The following is a 15,633-nucleotide window of genomic DNA, read 5'->3' on the forward strand; positions in this document are numbered from 1 at the left end:
TTCTGGAAGATCCCAAACTACCTACATCCCTGTATAACAAGTGGCATGTGGAATATTTTGTCATACAAAGTATCAAGCCTGGTTTGTTGTTTTGGAGTGTTGTTTAACAGAATTATTTTTCATATAGAAGAGACCGGAGATATCCACGAGCTCTTCTCTGACTTGCCCAGATCCCATGAGAAAATACAGGACTGGAGAATTAGAACAGTACATTTGCTTACAGTCCTGCCATTTTGGGTCTTTAAAATGTGACTTACATGCTTCAATTGCTGTTTTAAGGATGGTGGGCTACCATTGAAAACCTTGCTTTTATTTTCAATAGAGATTTTTAAATGTTAGCATTTTTTTAATTTCTAATTTTAGAGGAATGCTAGTTCATATCTACAGCCTGATTAATGTAAATAATTACATTGAGTAATGTTGATTGTCTTATTGGATTAGATATGCATTAGATACACATTTAATTGAAAAATCTCAGTCTCTACTAGAACATAGTCAAAGGTTGCTGTGTGTTTTGTTGATCTAGACTGCTTGGTGACTTTTCTTAAATATTTAAATAAAAACTTTAGATGCAGTTCCAGCTTCTCATTTCTTTGGGTTGCTGCGATTTCATCTTCCCCAAAAGCTAACCAAGGACATTGAGAAAGACAGAAAAACAAGTGTATGGATGGGATAAGCTCTCACTTTCTGATTGGTTCTAGGCAGAGATGGAAAGGTGTTAGTTTTCCTTTTCCTTTGCCTCCTACTACCCAGTTGTTCTGAAAGAGAAGGGAATGGGTGAAGGACCTGAAGAAATAACATGATTTCTGTATAGAGAGGCCAAGTAGCTGGAGATTTTTCTAAGCTTCCAGCTTGTAATTTTTGTTTGAGGTATCAGCATTGCAGCTGTATCCTGTTCTCTTCCCAGCTAAGTAAGATGGCATTAAAATTCACCCCTGCTAAAATCATAGGAGTGGTGTATGTACTTAATTGAGCAAGACTATGCTGTTGTAAATGGCTATAGCATAATTTCAGGATTTGAACAGAATAAAGGTTAACTAAAGAAAAATACCCTACAAAACACCAAACAAAGAGTTATAGCTATTACCAGATATAGAAAATTGTTGAGAGAAAAAGGGTTGGCATACTGGAGAAATGCTAATGCAGTCTGACTTTTTATGGCAAGAGCTGGCACACAAATTGCAAACAGGCCATTGAAAGATGCCGACACCAGCAGAGGAGGGTGCATAACTTATACATGGCCTCTGGTCTGCTCATGTTGTGGTCCCCCCGGGAAACAGTGTTGAGGATTTCAGGGATAGGAAATAGCTAGAGTGTAGTCTCCTTGGATTATAACTATCAACTGCAGTGAGCCAAGGGATTTCTCAGCATGTATAAGCAAGATAATTCTGTGGTAAAGCCCCATGTTAAATTCTAGACCTCAAAGAAACCTTTTATTGCGCAGATCTCATAAATTACCTTCAAAAGTAGCACCAGTCTTTTCATAGTTTTCTACTAGGGCTAGATGACTGCGTCATCCCATCCTTCTCTGTTTTTCTTGCCTAAAATCAGGTTGTCAGTGGAGCACAAACAATTTGAAGTCTCATCTTTAAAACAAGAAAAAAAAAAAAACCACAGTAAGGATATGACTAATACCTAAATGCCCTACTAACTTTCTGTGATTAATTGTTTTGGGTTTTTTTCCTAGTAAGATCTGTTTTAAAGATCTTTATTTCTGCACCTGAAGACGTGCAGCTTGAAAGGAGGACCAGTGGCTATCCTGTTAAATACTGATTCTATCTAGAGTATTCACAGAATGTCTAAGGGAGCAGACTGAGAGTTTGTTGGTTTTTGGTTTTGTTTTGTTTTCTAAGTAATTAAAAATAGGTTACTCTAAGTAATAGCCATCTTTAGTAGTGCTTGAAACTCCATTAGATTTCAAGGAAAACATTCTGCCACTTGGGATTTTGACAGGAAACATTTAGCTCTAGGAGAACCCTCGTGGCCCTAATCCTGAATATGTATGTAAAAGCTACAAAGAGACTATGAAAGGCCAGAGGAAGTAAAGAGCCTTCTTCTTTTCTAAATTAACACCACTTGTATTCTATATAACTGTTAAATTTAGGGGAATTGTTCCCATCTTGAAACAGCAGTAGAATCAGACTCCTTATATCTGGGCTTTGCAGAAATATACTATGTATGTTTGATCTCTCCTCTATTAATTCTCCTGTGTTAGTTAGGCAATATCTTTCCAGGGCCATGCCAGTCTCATTGATGATACTGGTGCATAAACAAAGTAGATGTTTGGGCAGAAAATCTGAAAAACTGGCAAAAGAAAATTTTGAGTCATATCCAGCTAAAAACATCTGTGGTCTTAGAGGTTATGCAAGGCCCTGGCTACAGATGCTGACTGTTCATTGAGTCAAAATATTCAGACACAGGTTGGCCTCCAGTGTAAGGTCAAATAAAAGTGTCTCTGTGTGTGGTGAAGAAAGTTTAACAAATGTGAAGGAAAGCAATATCAGAAAACGTCTCTTTTATCCTGGTGATCCAGATAAAATTACAGACTCTGTACTGGTCCCTGTCAGGCAGAGTATCACCACATATTAGATCACTTTGCAGTTAAGATATATAATGTCATAGCCAAAAACTTTTAAAATTATCTATTCTCACAGCATTCCCATTAGGTATAGGAACCCAAAAGAATTCTCCAAAGTCCAAACACATCACATCTACCTTGAGGCATTGTCTCAGTTGCAGAAGACAGGAATCTTTACACCCAATAAATAGTCAGTGGTTCAGCCCATCTGAATATCCCTAACCCAGTGGAAGTGTTTGGGTTTTTTCTCCATTGGCAATCTAATCTTACATTAGTGCCTATATTTAATGTGTGGAATCCAGATATTCGTGATTTTTCCAAGACTTCACCAGCTATAGGAGAGACTAGAGCTGAACAGGAGTGACAGTCAAATCTCCAAGGTCTCTGGCTGTAATTACTGAAATGCTCTGCTATTCATCTTCCCTCTAGGCACAATGGATGGGGAGAGTCAAATAAGAATAGAATTGTTGCGACCATCCTAAAATGACCCACATCCTATCTGTCACAAATATGTATTCTGCTGGTTTTCTTGTTTCCCAGAGTTCTTCCACACATGAATAGGTATTTCTTATATTTTATTCAATGTTGGAAGCTTATTTGCTCTTTTTACTTCTTATTGACCAATTAAGGCCACATAGTCTGTTGGGGGCCCACTGGATCTCTGTGAGGGATTTTCTGGAATCTTCTTTCACATCCAGTAATTTCTGTCCAGAGTTTTCTTTAGATTCTGTCTGGTTTTTTGAAGCAGTAACACAAATATGAAATATTCCCATGACTCTCTCTCTGGGATGAGAGAGATTGATGATTATTGATATCTGTAATATAATCATTTTGTAAGGATTTGTAATATAATCATTTTGTAAGGATTTATAATATAAAAACATAAGTGCCATGTATAGCAAAGAAATGCATTTTAAGTGTATGAGAAAAGAGTTTGAGGTAAACACATATTCGCTATGGTCCAAGCTCTCATGCTGGGAGCCACCAAGTCATAGCAGAATACAAACTGAAAAGAGAGCATTTATTCTTTCATTCCAAGCTGCTATGATCTTGGTTGTAAATACAGCTTACCTGATTTCCTTTTATTTTTCCAGATGAATGTATTTATTACACTCAATCTTAGCTTCTAAAATTAAATACTTGAAGTCATTCTATGTTCTGTACTTACTGGCCAGGAATGGACATTTGTGGGTAGTGATGCACCATTGCCTTTCTTTAAATCTGTATTGGCATATTGTCTGCAGATGTCTGTATCTTTTTAGGTCTATATAAGGTCTAAATACATTTGTCATGCAAGGCAGAGTGCAATCCACCCCAGTACACCAGAATCTGGACCTCTAATATCTGTCCAAGACAGAGGAGACATATGGAAACATAAGCAGACACCACAGACCACTGTTTCTGTAATCAACTGAGTTGAACTGTCTTCTCAAGCTACACTGACAACTTAGAGAATATCTCAACTGTCTTGCTCAACAAAATTGGACAGAAACAATGGCAGCACAGGACTTTACCAGAGTACACTGACTGATATATCCGGTATTTTAATATTTTGAATATTTTTCCTTGGTAAAATATAATTAAAGCATTGAATCTCACAACTCAAGATGGAGGACCCAGAAAATAAAGGAAGGTTTCCAGTCCTTCTACCAGATTCTAGAATGCTGACTTGAACAAAATGAAGATCTGTGTTGACTCCTCAAACATTTTTAATATGCACATTTCTTTGGAAAGAAAACATGCTGGGCAACTGTTTGTTATGAAAGACACACACACATCACAACTGAAGATTTGTTTGTCCTAAAAGCTGGATCTGGACCAACTGAGAACAGAAAGGTGTTAAAACAGTCAATAGCTTCCTAATTAACATATTTATGGGATTACTGGAGTCTAGAAAACCTACAGGGAATTTGAATAGTACAAATTTGACCAGATTTGAATAGTAGAGATTTTTCTCTTTTGAAATAGTTTTCTTTTATGCATGACTGAAGTTATTTGCAAAAACTCTTACAAGACATTTCTCTATTTCTTCTCAAGCTACCTAACCTCATAATATTTATAACTATTTTCACATCCAGCTGTTTATTTGATATTGTGCTTCTGATTAGACAGGACAGAATTCTTAACTATGCTAAACTGCCAATGAGGGCTCAATAACTTTTTCTAGCACTACTTTTTCTGAAACTGTACTTATTAAAAATAGAAATGTTATAAATACAGTTATGCTTGACAATCATGTGTTTACTACTGTCTTTTTCATATTACTGTTATCAACTTCATACAAATTATCAACGTCATACAAGCTATCTTAAATTAGAAAACTTGTAACCAGTGCTCTCAATTTATGGCAGACTGTAAACTTATATTCAGCCATATAGCCAAAGCAATAGAGTTCTTAGTTTATTATTAAGCTGAAGAAATACAGACAGGCTGAACAGTTTGGTCATAAGATGGGAACACACTTCTCTAGAAATCTAACCTGTTCAAAAATATGAGATACTTCACACAAAACTGAGGAAAAAAAAATATTTATGTCTACATGTGGATCTTTAAAGAGCTCAAATTTTCTCCAAGCAATCATAATGCAGACTGTTTCCAAAAAGGATTTGGGTTCTGTATTTTAATTTTGATGCTACAAAGCACAGCAAACTGCTTTTGCATAAACACCAAAAAGAATGGAACATCAGACTTCTGAATTAACAGATGTTTTAACATCATAACTAACATAATAGTTGTTAGTTTAAAAGGGAATAAAATATTATTCTCTTTTAAGTTAACAGTTACTGTAATGTTCTTATGGAAATGATATAGCATCTGCAATACCCAGATGCTACAAGTCTATGGTGATATCTTCTGCTAGAATGCAACTTTGAAAGCCATTGAAGGACATCGTTCTTTTTCCAAGATGGAGAAAGAGAAAAAGTGGAGAGATTGTCATCTCTTCTCTTGGAGATGTATCGTACATTTTCTGCTTAACAGTCTCCAGTTAGACACATCAGCAGCTTTCGGGACTGGGATAGAGGCCAGAATTCCTCCACCACTTCATTACAGACAGAGCCTTTAACAGGGGTGCGGAAGGAGTGTCACCTCAATTTTATAATCTTTTCTGCATAAGGGACAGATTGGGTAAGAATGATGGCAACATTCCAGAGTATGCTTTAATCTTTGTTTAGAGAAGGCTTTGGAAGACTGGACATCATCATCTTGTGGGAAATCGAGCACTGCTGGATTGTGTCCAGAGAAGGGCAATGAATCTGATGAAGAGTCTAAAGAGGAAGCCACATGAAGAGCAGCTGAGGGGAGCTGGGATTGTTTAGCCTGGGAAAAGAAGGCTCAAAGGAGACCTTAATGCTCTCTACAGCTGCCTGAAAGAAGCTGTAACCTTCTGGGGGTCAGTCTCTTCTCCCAGGTAACCTGCAACATGACAAGAGGAAATGGTCTCAAGCTGCATCACGGAAGGTTCGTGTTGGACAGCAAGCAGAATTTCTTCACTGAAAGGGTGGTTAAGCATTGGAACTGGCTGCCCAGGGAATGGTGGAGTCACCATCTCTGAAAGTGTTCTAAAAAGTGCAGATGTGGTACTTGAGGATATGGTTTAGTGGCAGACACCACTAGTGCTAGGTTATTGTTTATACTTAATGATCTTGGAAGTCTTTTTCAACCTTAATGATTTTATGATTCCATGTTCAAGCCACTTTGGGGGAAACAAGGAAAGAATTAACCCAATTTTTTGTTTCTCAAGCATTTTTTCTAACTTTTCATATTTTTACTACCGCTTTTGTTGTTTCTGGAAAAATGAATGTGAATTCTGAAATCTAAGATAATGTTTATTACATCTTAGTTCTATACCTAAGGGTTCTCATTAGGTGCATGTTGGGTGTCTGCATCCCAGGAGGTATGAAAGGCACATTACACTAAGGAAACCCTCATTTGATCTGGGGCTTCTTACTTCAGAAGCACGTGCTAGTGTCCATAAAGATTGAGCACATGTCTCAATCTGAGTGGCCAGGACTGGTTGACTATTACTAAACAGAGAAATAAACTATCTTCTAATTACAAATTACCTGAATCCAACCAAATAACAAGCAGTGAAAATATGGTTTTAAAGATTTTTCAGGTCAGAAAACTATTTCTTATCCTAATATCCTTTGCTTTGGTCATGTTGACCCCACAAATTCGTCACTTAAGACTCAGCTACAGGACCTCTTATGTAAGAATGACGCCCCATACATAAAAAGATTACAACTAATGCAAAAATAGTAATTTATCAATGCACCACGGACAGTATAAACAAAGATTATTTTAACCTTGGAAAGCCAGCTTCCCATGGCTCACCTTAGATTGAATAGAGAGACAAATACTACCTGAAATCCTTCTCAATGTGATTTCCAAGTTCTTCATCCATTTTTGAAAACTTGGCTGCCTTTTACTTCATATTCCAATTCACAGTCTCCATCATAAAGCCCTGGAACTTGCATAGTATCTGCACCAATATGAGTCTAATCAGATAAATTTCTCCAAAAGTTGGTCAGCTCTTACAGCAACAAGTGGTTTGCCTGTATGAAATTTCAGAGGTATAAAAACTAGTTGAAAGCAAGATTTGAAGGATACATCACCAAACTGATAGTGAGCACACACCATTGTGACACTTTCTAGACCATGTTCTGTAACTCAGAGAAGCTTTCTCATCAAGTCTGATTCTGAGGAGAAATATAGAGAAAGAGATTATATCAAACACAGTGAAGAATCATACCCTGCTAATTCAAAAAGTACATTAAGTCAGTGAAGGTTCTGATTTATACATCTTATTCAAAAGGTAGAGTGAAAAACTGAGCAGCAGTCCCAACCAAGTTAAAAGTTCCTGTTTCATAAATAGAACTGTTTAGATTTAAGGTTACTTATTGTTAATAAGCTGTTCTGTAAGGAAAGTTAGTGTAAAAGTTTATGTATCATGCTATCACTGTGGATTCCACAAATAAAACATGACAGAAAAGAGCACAAATACTTCAAATATGGATTAAAAAATGTGAAAACACCCCAAAATAAGCTTCAATATCTGTTAGATTTTAAAAAAAAGATTCATCTCTTTCCCCCACAATTTTTTTCCCCAGAAGTATAATTTTATATAAGAATTTACAGTAAACATGAATAATGTTCACAATTTCAGACCATTATTTCATCTCATCCCTGGTATTTTGTAATTCTTTCTAGAAAGCTAAACTCTATCTACCAGCATTTCTGAAAACATATTCAATTAAAACACTTTCTTGCCTTAATCTTGTGAAATCACTTTTTTTTTTTTTAAGTAAGCCCTTTCTATTATTAAAGCGGGAAAAGTTTCTTTTTGAAATATTATTTCAAATTTGTTTGTCATTCTGGTCCAGGGTTAACTCTGCGTTGGCCTATTTCATATCAGAAAAGCTGAGTTATTCAATAGCCAGCAAGCAATATGCACGAAAACTGTCCCCTGAAATCATAATCATAGAGCACTGGTACCCAATATTATCTCAGCTTCCCTTTATTCTCATTAGTGATGGGATTTTGCTTCTGGTTGTACAGAAAGCTCATTATTCCCAAAGCATCAAAAACCCCTTTAATGTAAACAGCGTATGGCCTTTGACCTGTGTTGGTTTGAGAAATAAGATGGATGACCTGCCCTGTGAGACTTCATACCAACTCTTATTCCACAGCAGAGAAAAGATGTTGCTTCTCACTGCATCTGAGAATTTGAAATTGTGAGAGTCCTCAACTCCTTTTACCTTTCTGCTAGGCTGGACTGTCGTCTTCCAATTTTTTGGCACTATGCTAAGTTCACAATGTGTGTCTTGACTGAAACATTTGTTCCTTCACTGTTCTAGCCCCTAGAAGCTCTTCTATTTTCCTATACAGTCCTCCTCCCTGATCTTCAGACAAAATAGTTTCTTTTAAATCTTTGCCTCACTCAACTTTTACCCCTTAGAACAGGCCAAAACCTAAGAATTTTCTTGATTTTTTTTCTTCCCTCTGGTACATTTTGTTGAAGTTCACTTTCCTGAGTCTATTTGGGAACTACTGCTCCCAAACTCCCTTATTCTGAACTGAAATGAGGAAATACTTTGAGTTGGGGCTTCTAGATAATTTACTGATGCAGAGAAACATATCACTGGTTTCAATGAAGTGAAAATGGATAGAAAATTGAAATATCAAATAACATGTTATAGATTTTAATAATTAAATTTTCCTGAAACTATGTATAAACTTCCATGAAAAATGAATTAATTTTTTAAAAAAGCAATCCCAAAACTACACTGCTCTGACACTGATCATAAAACCACAACATTTGTCAGAAATTTTGACATTTGACTAATCTTTTATATTGTGTGTGCAGTTTATTTAATATAAATATTAATGAATGATTGTATGTTTAGCTATTAATTAAACAATAGGCCACAGCTTGGGGAAATCCCTAATAAAAATGTGTTGACAAGAATGAATGTTGCAATGACACAGGAAAACACGCTTCGAGATAATAAAGAAGAAGACTATGGGCTCTGTTTTGGATAGCCAGCATTTTGAAGAGGATATTTTATTAATTAGCAAGGCTAGTAATTTATATTTCCTTCATTATGAATCTTCACATTGGAGTAACACTGCACTGAAATATTTCAGGCAGAAAAAATATTTTGATTTTTCGGTAAACAGACAAGGTTGTGTGTATTGTTATGTATGTTCCTTACATGATAAATTTCAATTGTACCTCTTCAAAAATACAGTTAATCTGAGATTTTTACATGGGTTCTGTCTACCATAACATGAATTGTGCTCTTTTGCTTTGCTTCATATGGAAGCAGTTTTTAGGGCTGTCAGGTGGTGAGTTTCAGAAAAACACAACCTTTGAAGTGCTAAAAGGTATTTGTGGTGAGTGTAAGGCATATCCTCACCTTCATTTTTACCAAAAGTAGTTCACCTGCTGTGCCTTTCTGCTACAACTCCATTTTCTCTTGATATCTGGATCCAAAATAGTACAGACCCAGAACTATACAGACCCTGTAAGGAGAGGAAAAAAAATCTTGAAAGGATATGAAATATGGTCTGTAGGAGAATGGGCAGTAAGTGTTTTTTTGAATTAGAAATAATTAGATATACCTAAAAAAAATCACTAAAAAATTATCAAGGATAAAATCCCCAAACTGAAATGGAAATTTCTTTACACGATTAATAGCCCAACTGCAATTCATTGTAGTCATTTGAATACACTCACAGCATGATTAGCCAAATTCATGGATGAAGAGTTTATTATGGATATCACTGGTGGCCAGGAAATCCCAAAGACACAAATGATGAAGCCTGGGACAGTGCACCTGGGAAATAATGAGAAATTCCTACTACATTTTTACGCTTTTCTCTAAGGGTCTTCTTTCAGGCAGTGCTGGTATATAACATGAGGTGGGTGGAGGCTGGTCATGTCCTAGTGTGTCTATTGGGACTCTCCTGTTCTGATCAGACTTGGCTGAACACACTTTAGGCCAAAAGAGCAAAGTCATTCTCCCTCCACACTCCCACGACAGTAGCACAAAATTATTAGGGATTTACTGAATGCAATACAAGTATTTCTGCCTCTGCATCTTGTATAGCACATAGACATCATCTTCTTCATCTTAGCTACTGTAAACAAGTTCTACCCAAAAGTTCTAGCCAAAGAACATTCATGACCTCTTTATGAACATAAGCCCCAGCTGGCTCATGGAATCCCTTTCCAAAGAACAGAGCTTTTCCTACTTTTCTAGAGTATTAATTGTTTGTTATTTCTTTTATCTCAATTTATTGTTGGAGGATCCAAAGATATGATAGTTTGTACTTCAGCTACAGCTGTAAAGTCAAGACCTTCATTACCATGAACCTGTCCTTAAATTTCCTTTATTATCTAATAGCTCAAAAAATAAAAGTTTAAATTTGCAAATGTATTGTGGTTGCGTAGCCAGGTTTTGGGAGCAGAGAGGTAACAGAGGTGACTTCTGTGAGAAGCTGCCAGAAGCTTCCTCCATGTCCAGCAGAACCAGTCCCTGGCAGCTCCAAGATGGACGTGCTGCAGGCCAAGGCTGGGCCAACCAGAAATGATGGTAATGTCTCTGCAATAACACATTTAAGAAGAAAAAGAAGTGATTATGCAGATGTAATTGCAGCCAGAGCAGAGTGTGATGAGAACACGTGGGGAACAGCTCTGCAGACACCAGGGTCAGTGCAGAAGGAGAGGCAGGAGGTGCTCCAGGCTCTGGAGTTGGGATTCCCCTGCAGCCCGTGGTACAGCCCATGGTGAGGCAGCTGTGTCCCTGCAGCCCATGGGAATCCACAGGGATGCAGAGATCCACCTGCAGCCCATGGAGGAGACCCACACCAGAGCAAATGGATGCCTGAGAGGAGACTGTGACCCTGTGGGAGGCCCGTGCTGGAGCAGGGTCCTGGCAGGGACCTGTAGGGCTGTGGAGAGAGGAGCCCACACTGGAGCAGGTTTGCTGGTGGGACTTGTGACCCCACAGGGGACTGGAAGAGCCTGTCCTTGAATGACTCACACTGCAGCAGTTTGTGGAGGACTGTTTCCTGTGGGATGGACTCACACTGGAGAATTTCATAGAGAACTATTGCGGCCAATTGGGGTCTGGCTCGGATGGATGGACCCCTAGACTGCCCAGGAGACTGGCCAGAGGTCTCCAAACTTGGCATTTAAATAAACAAGGGACAGGCACAGATTGGTAACATGAAAAGGAAAAAGGTTTATTAATACAAAAAATAACAAACTGGTCAAAGAGGAACACAGTATCAAGGGATGCACCAAAAGGGCCAAGGGCCAGGGTAAGTACAACTTACATAAGGTAGGGTAAAGGTGGAGTCTGAGGGTGAGAGTCCAATAGGAAAGAGGGGTTAGGAATATGTAAAACCTTGCAACACTTTTTAACCAATAATCTAACAGAGAACAAGGAACTTTCTTGAGATAATTACCATATACGTGTAGGGGATGCTGGGAGTGAATCACTTTTTCACGCTAAATAAGGTGGATCTTCCCAGACTGTACTGTTGTAGTCCTTGGTACTTTATTCAACCCCAACAATCTCCTGTGTGAGGGACCCCATCCTGGGTCAGGAGTCCTCCCACTGAGCAACAGCAAAAACAACCTATCATAAACAGACCATAATCCCCATGTGCTGTCTCCCTGCACTGCTTGGGGGAAGGGTGGGGGGAAGGTGTTTGTAAGGTCTTGTTTTACTTCTTGTTATCCTGTCCTGATTTTGGTAGTAATAAATTTGTGTCTGTTTTACCCATGAAACCATGAAAGTATTTACTGAGTGATCTCTCTTGGTCCTTATCTCAACCCATGAGCCCTTGGTTTTATTTTCTCTCTCCTGCCCAGCTGCAGAAGGGAGTGGTAGAGTGACTTTGGTGAGTGCCTGGCATCCAACCAGGATCAACTCACTAGAATTCTACAAAAGCTGCATGTCCCATGTGATACTGTAAAAAGGTGACATTTTTTAAGAACCTATTACGCTGAAGTATCCTTCTATGTGTTTGATATTCCTAGGACATAAATGTTGTTATGATATTATACTGGCAGTAAACTCGACCCAGCAAGTCCCAAGCTGGCCAATAATTTTACGTACCTCTCAGTGGTATTGCCTATGCTGGAAATAAATTGTAAAACTGGGAGCATGATAAAACTATGTGAAATAATGAGTGGGCCACAGAATACAGGAGGGAAGATTATGCTCTCCTTGTTTCAGAATACATGAAACACAGTGCATTCAGGGCAGATGGAAGAAGAAAAAGTAATAACATAGATGAAAAAGCTCTTTCTCATAGTAGCAACTAAGATGTGGATTTTTTACCACAGAAAGACTTCAGGGACTTCAACTTCATAATGTCCAGTACATCATAGTACATATCTGAAATCCAAGCAATTTTTATTTTAATTCCAAGGAACATATTAAAATGGCTACTAAAACATATGTTCCTGGGTTCTAGTCAAGTTATCGTTCCAAATGTGTTTGTCAGCTTATGGTTCCAAATGTGTTTGTGTAGAGCAAGTAGTTATTCTGCTGTCTAATGAAGCATCCTTACATTATAACTCTGGTTCAAGACAGCAACAAGATACAGATGAGACAGGTTATTCTTATTACGTGATATAACAAGACCTACCAGAGAATCATAGAATCATTTAAGCTGGAAAAGAACTCTTAAAATTTCCTGCTTACTTCTCCAAGGCTTGAAAACTCAATCATTTTCAGATTGTTGTGCCCAAAGAGGCCTCTGACCATCATATGACCCATCAGTTCTTCTCTGTTTGTGCAAAAGATCTCCAGCAAGACATCTCCCCTGGTTGGCTCACTCACCAGGAGTGTTAGGAACTTCCACACACTCCAGGAATTTCTCTTTGCTGTGTTGCATCTCTAGCAGATATCTTGAAAGTTGAAGTATCCCAAGAGAGCAAGGGCCAATGATCATGAGGATACCCCCAGGTGCTCATAGCATATTTCATCTGCCTCTTCATCCTGTTTGGGTGGTCTATAACAGACTCTCACTAGGATACCTGCCTTATTGGCCTTTCCCCTGACTCTTACCATAAATATGCAACCTCATCATCACCATCATCAAACTCAAGTCAAAACATTGCCTAACCTACCAGGCTCCCCCACCACTTCTCCGTCCTTGTCTATTCCTTCTGAAGAATTTATAGCCATCTATTGCAGCACTCCAGTCATGCAGGTATTTCCATTATGTTTCTATGATTGCAAATTTGCCTTAGTTTTACAGTTGTACAATGGCATCCTCCTGTTTGTTGCCCATGCTGTGTGTGTTGGTGTAGATGCACTTCAGTTAGGTTGTTGATCCAGCCTCCTTATGAGAGGAAGAAGCCATGAGAATTCTCAAGCACTTCCATGATTTCTATCTCATCAATAAGCCTGATGTCATTGCTGACACATAAATCTCCATCCCTTGCCTCTACTGATGGCAGATTGAAGGACCTTGCTAGTACACCGTTCCTAAAACATTCACCTGCTGACCCCAGGCTAATCTCTATTGAGCTTGACTTTTTCCCTTTCCCCCCCAAACTAGTTTAAAGCTCTTTCTATGAGACTTGGCAAGTCCGATGCAAAGATTCTTTAACCTTTCTGAGACTGGTGTACTCTATGTGTCATTAGCAGGCCTGATATCTTTTAAACTGACCCATGATAAAAAAACCCACCTAAATTCTACTGATGACACGAGGCTCAGAGCTGGGTGTGGATCTTCTGTCTCTTCCTGGTTTTTCACTCATCATTTTCTGCAGCTGGAAGAATAGAGAACACTTGTGCTCCTGACCTCTTGGCTGGTCATCCCAAGGCCCTGAGATGTCTCTCGATTGCCCTTCTTGTGCAATCATCTCTGCTCACCTGAAAAATTCACAATGGATAATAATCCAAGATCTCTATTAGAGTACAAAGCTTTCTCCTCATGTCTTTATGTATGTCTCTGTCACACTCCCTGATAGTCCTCAGTCAGGCCCCCTACTCCTACAGCTCTGTCAGTGAACAGAAGGGTTCCTGTGCCCAGCAGTGCCTTGCACAGGGCTGCTCTCTCTGCTGACAGCAGGCCAGGCTCACCCTGCAGCGTGGGGCGGCAGCGTGTTCCCAGCAGAGCTCTGTCTGAGGAGCTCAGTTTGTTGTGGCGCGCACAGAGCTTAGAGAGGTCATGGCCTTCTGCCCAGCAGATACTGCTGCTCTCTGGTCAAGCCAGCAGAGCCCTCTGAGTGCCTGCCCTGATCATGGTGCTCTCCAGGGACTGCTTTACACGTGTGGGGACTTGATCACCATTGCTCCTGATCCCACTCATATCCCATCAGCCACTCTCACTCGAGCTGTGGGGCCTTGGCTCCCCTTGAGAGTCCCCCTGTTGAGGAAATCCCCTTGGGCACCACACTGGAACTGGAGAGCTCTGCTGCTGATTGTGCCAGCACCAGAGCTGCTCACCCCAGCATATGAGTGACAGACAAAAACTGTCAAACTCCTTCCAACATATTTAATATGTAATGATGTACACATCATTAGATCCATAATACAGATCTAACTGAGCCAGTTTAGCTACCTCTAATTCTAGTCCCTGACTTTAAACCAATCTCTGTTTATATTTTTATACAAGCTAGCCAGTATATTACAGGGAGAGGTTCAGAGAAATGGTTATATTCCCTGCTACTATCCTTACCCCAAGAGTATGGACAGGTGTTTGAGTGAGACAGTGAAGAACAAGCAGAGGAGCAAATCTCCAGTGGATTTGTTGGAATAAAATGCACCTTATGCATTTTAGTTTTGACTTAAATTGTGAATCACAAGGCATCCCTGCCTTTAAGAACATACTCTCTCGGCCATATGAGTAAAAGATAGGGAAATGATATTCAGATACTCTCCAAAACCACGATCCTTGCCAGTGACAAAAGGCCTAAAATTAATCCCTGGCCAGTCCTTCCGTTAAAAACATCTTACTACTGGTGGAACAGTAGGGGAAGAATAAGAAGTTTGCAAACCTTCTCTTACATTCCTTCCCAGAGGTATCTCATATCCACCCATGTGTGAGAACAGAATTTTTATTTCATCCTTAGTAGAAAGTTCAGAACAATGTACATCTCCTGCACACAAATATGTTGCTAGGCACTCAGTATTGCTAATTCCCGATGGGTAATAAAAACCAAAAAAATACATTTTTGACTGGATCTTAAGTTTTCAGAAAAGGAAAACATAAGAATTTTATTTCTGTGCGCACAGGTGTACTCAGATGTGCAAGAAAATTGAAGTTTAAAGGCAATATTGGAAACTATTTGAGCAGGTTTAAGATGCTGCTAAGGATGAAATAATTGACTACTCAAAAGTGTAAAATTTAATTGGATTAGAGCACTCAAACCAGCAAGAGCAGACCACTAACACATCAAAAGAATAGAATAATTTATTATACATATGTATAATTTTATTCTGAAGAATTCTTCATCTATCCTTGCTGTTACATATTATTAGGAATCTCTTAGTGGTGATCATTTGGTGGCACAACTAAGCGCT

Source organism: Motacilla alba, chromosome 3 (assembly GCF_015832195.1).
Source record: "Motacilla alba alba isolate MOTALB_02 chromosome 3, Motacilla_alba_V1.0_pri, whole genome shotgun sequence".
NCBI lineage: Eukaryota > Metazoa > Chordata > Aves > Passeriformes > Motacillidae > Motacilla > Motacilla alba.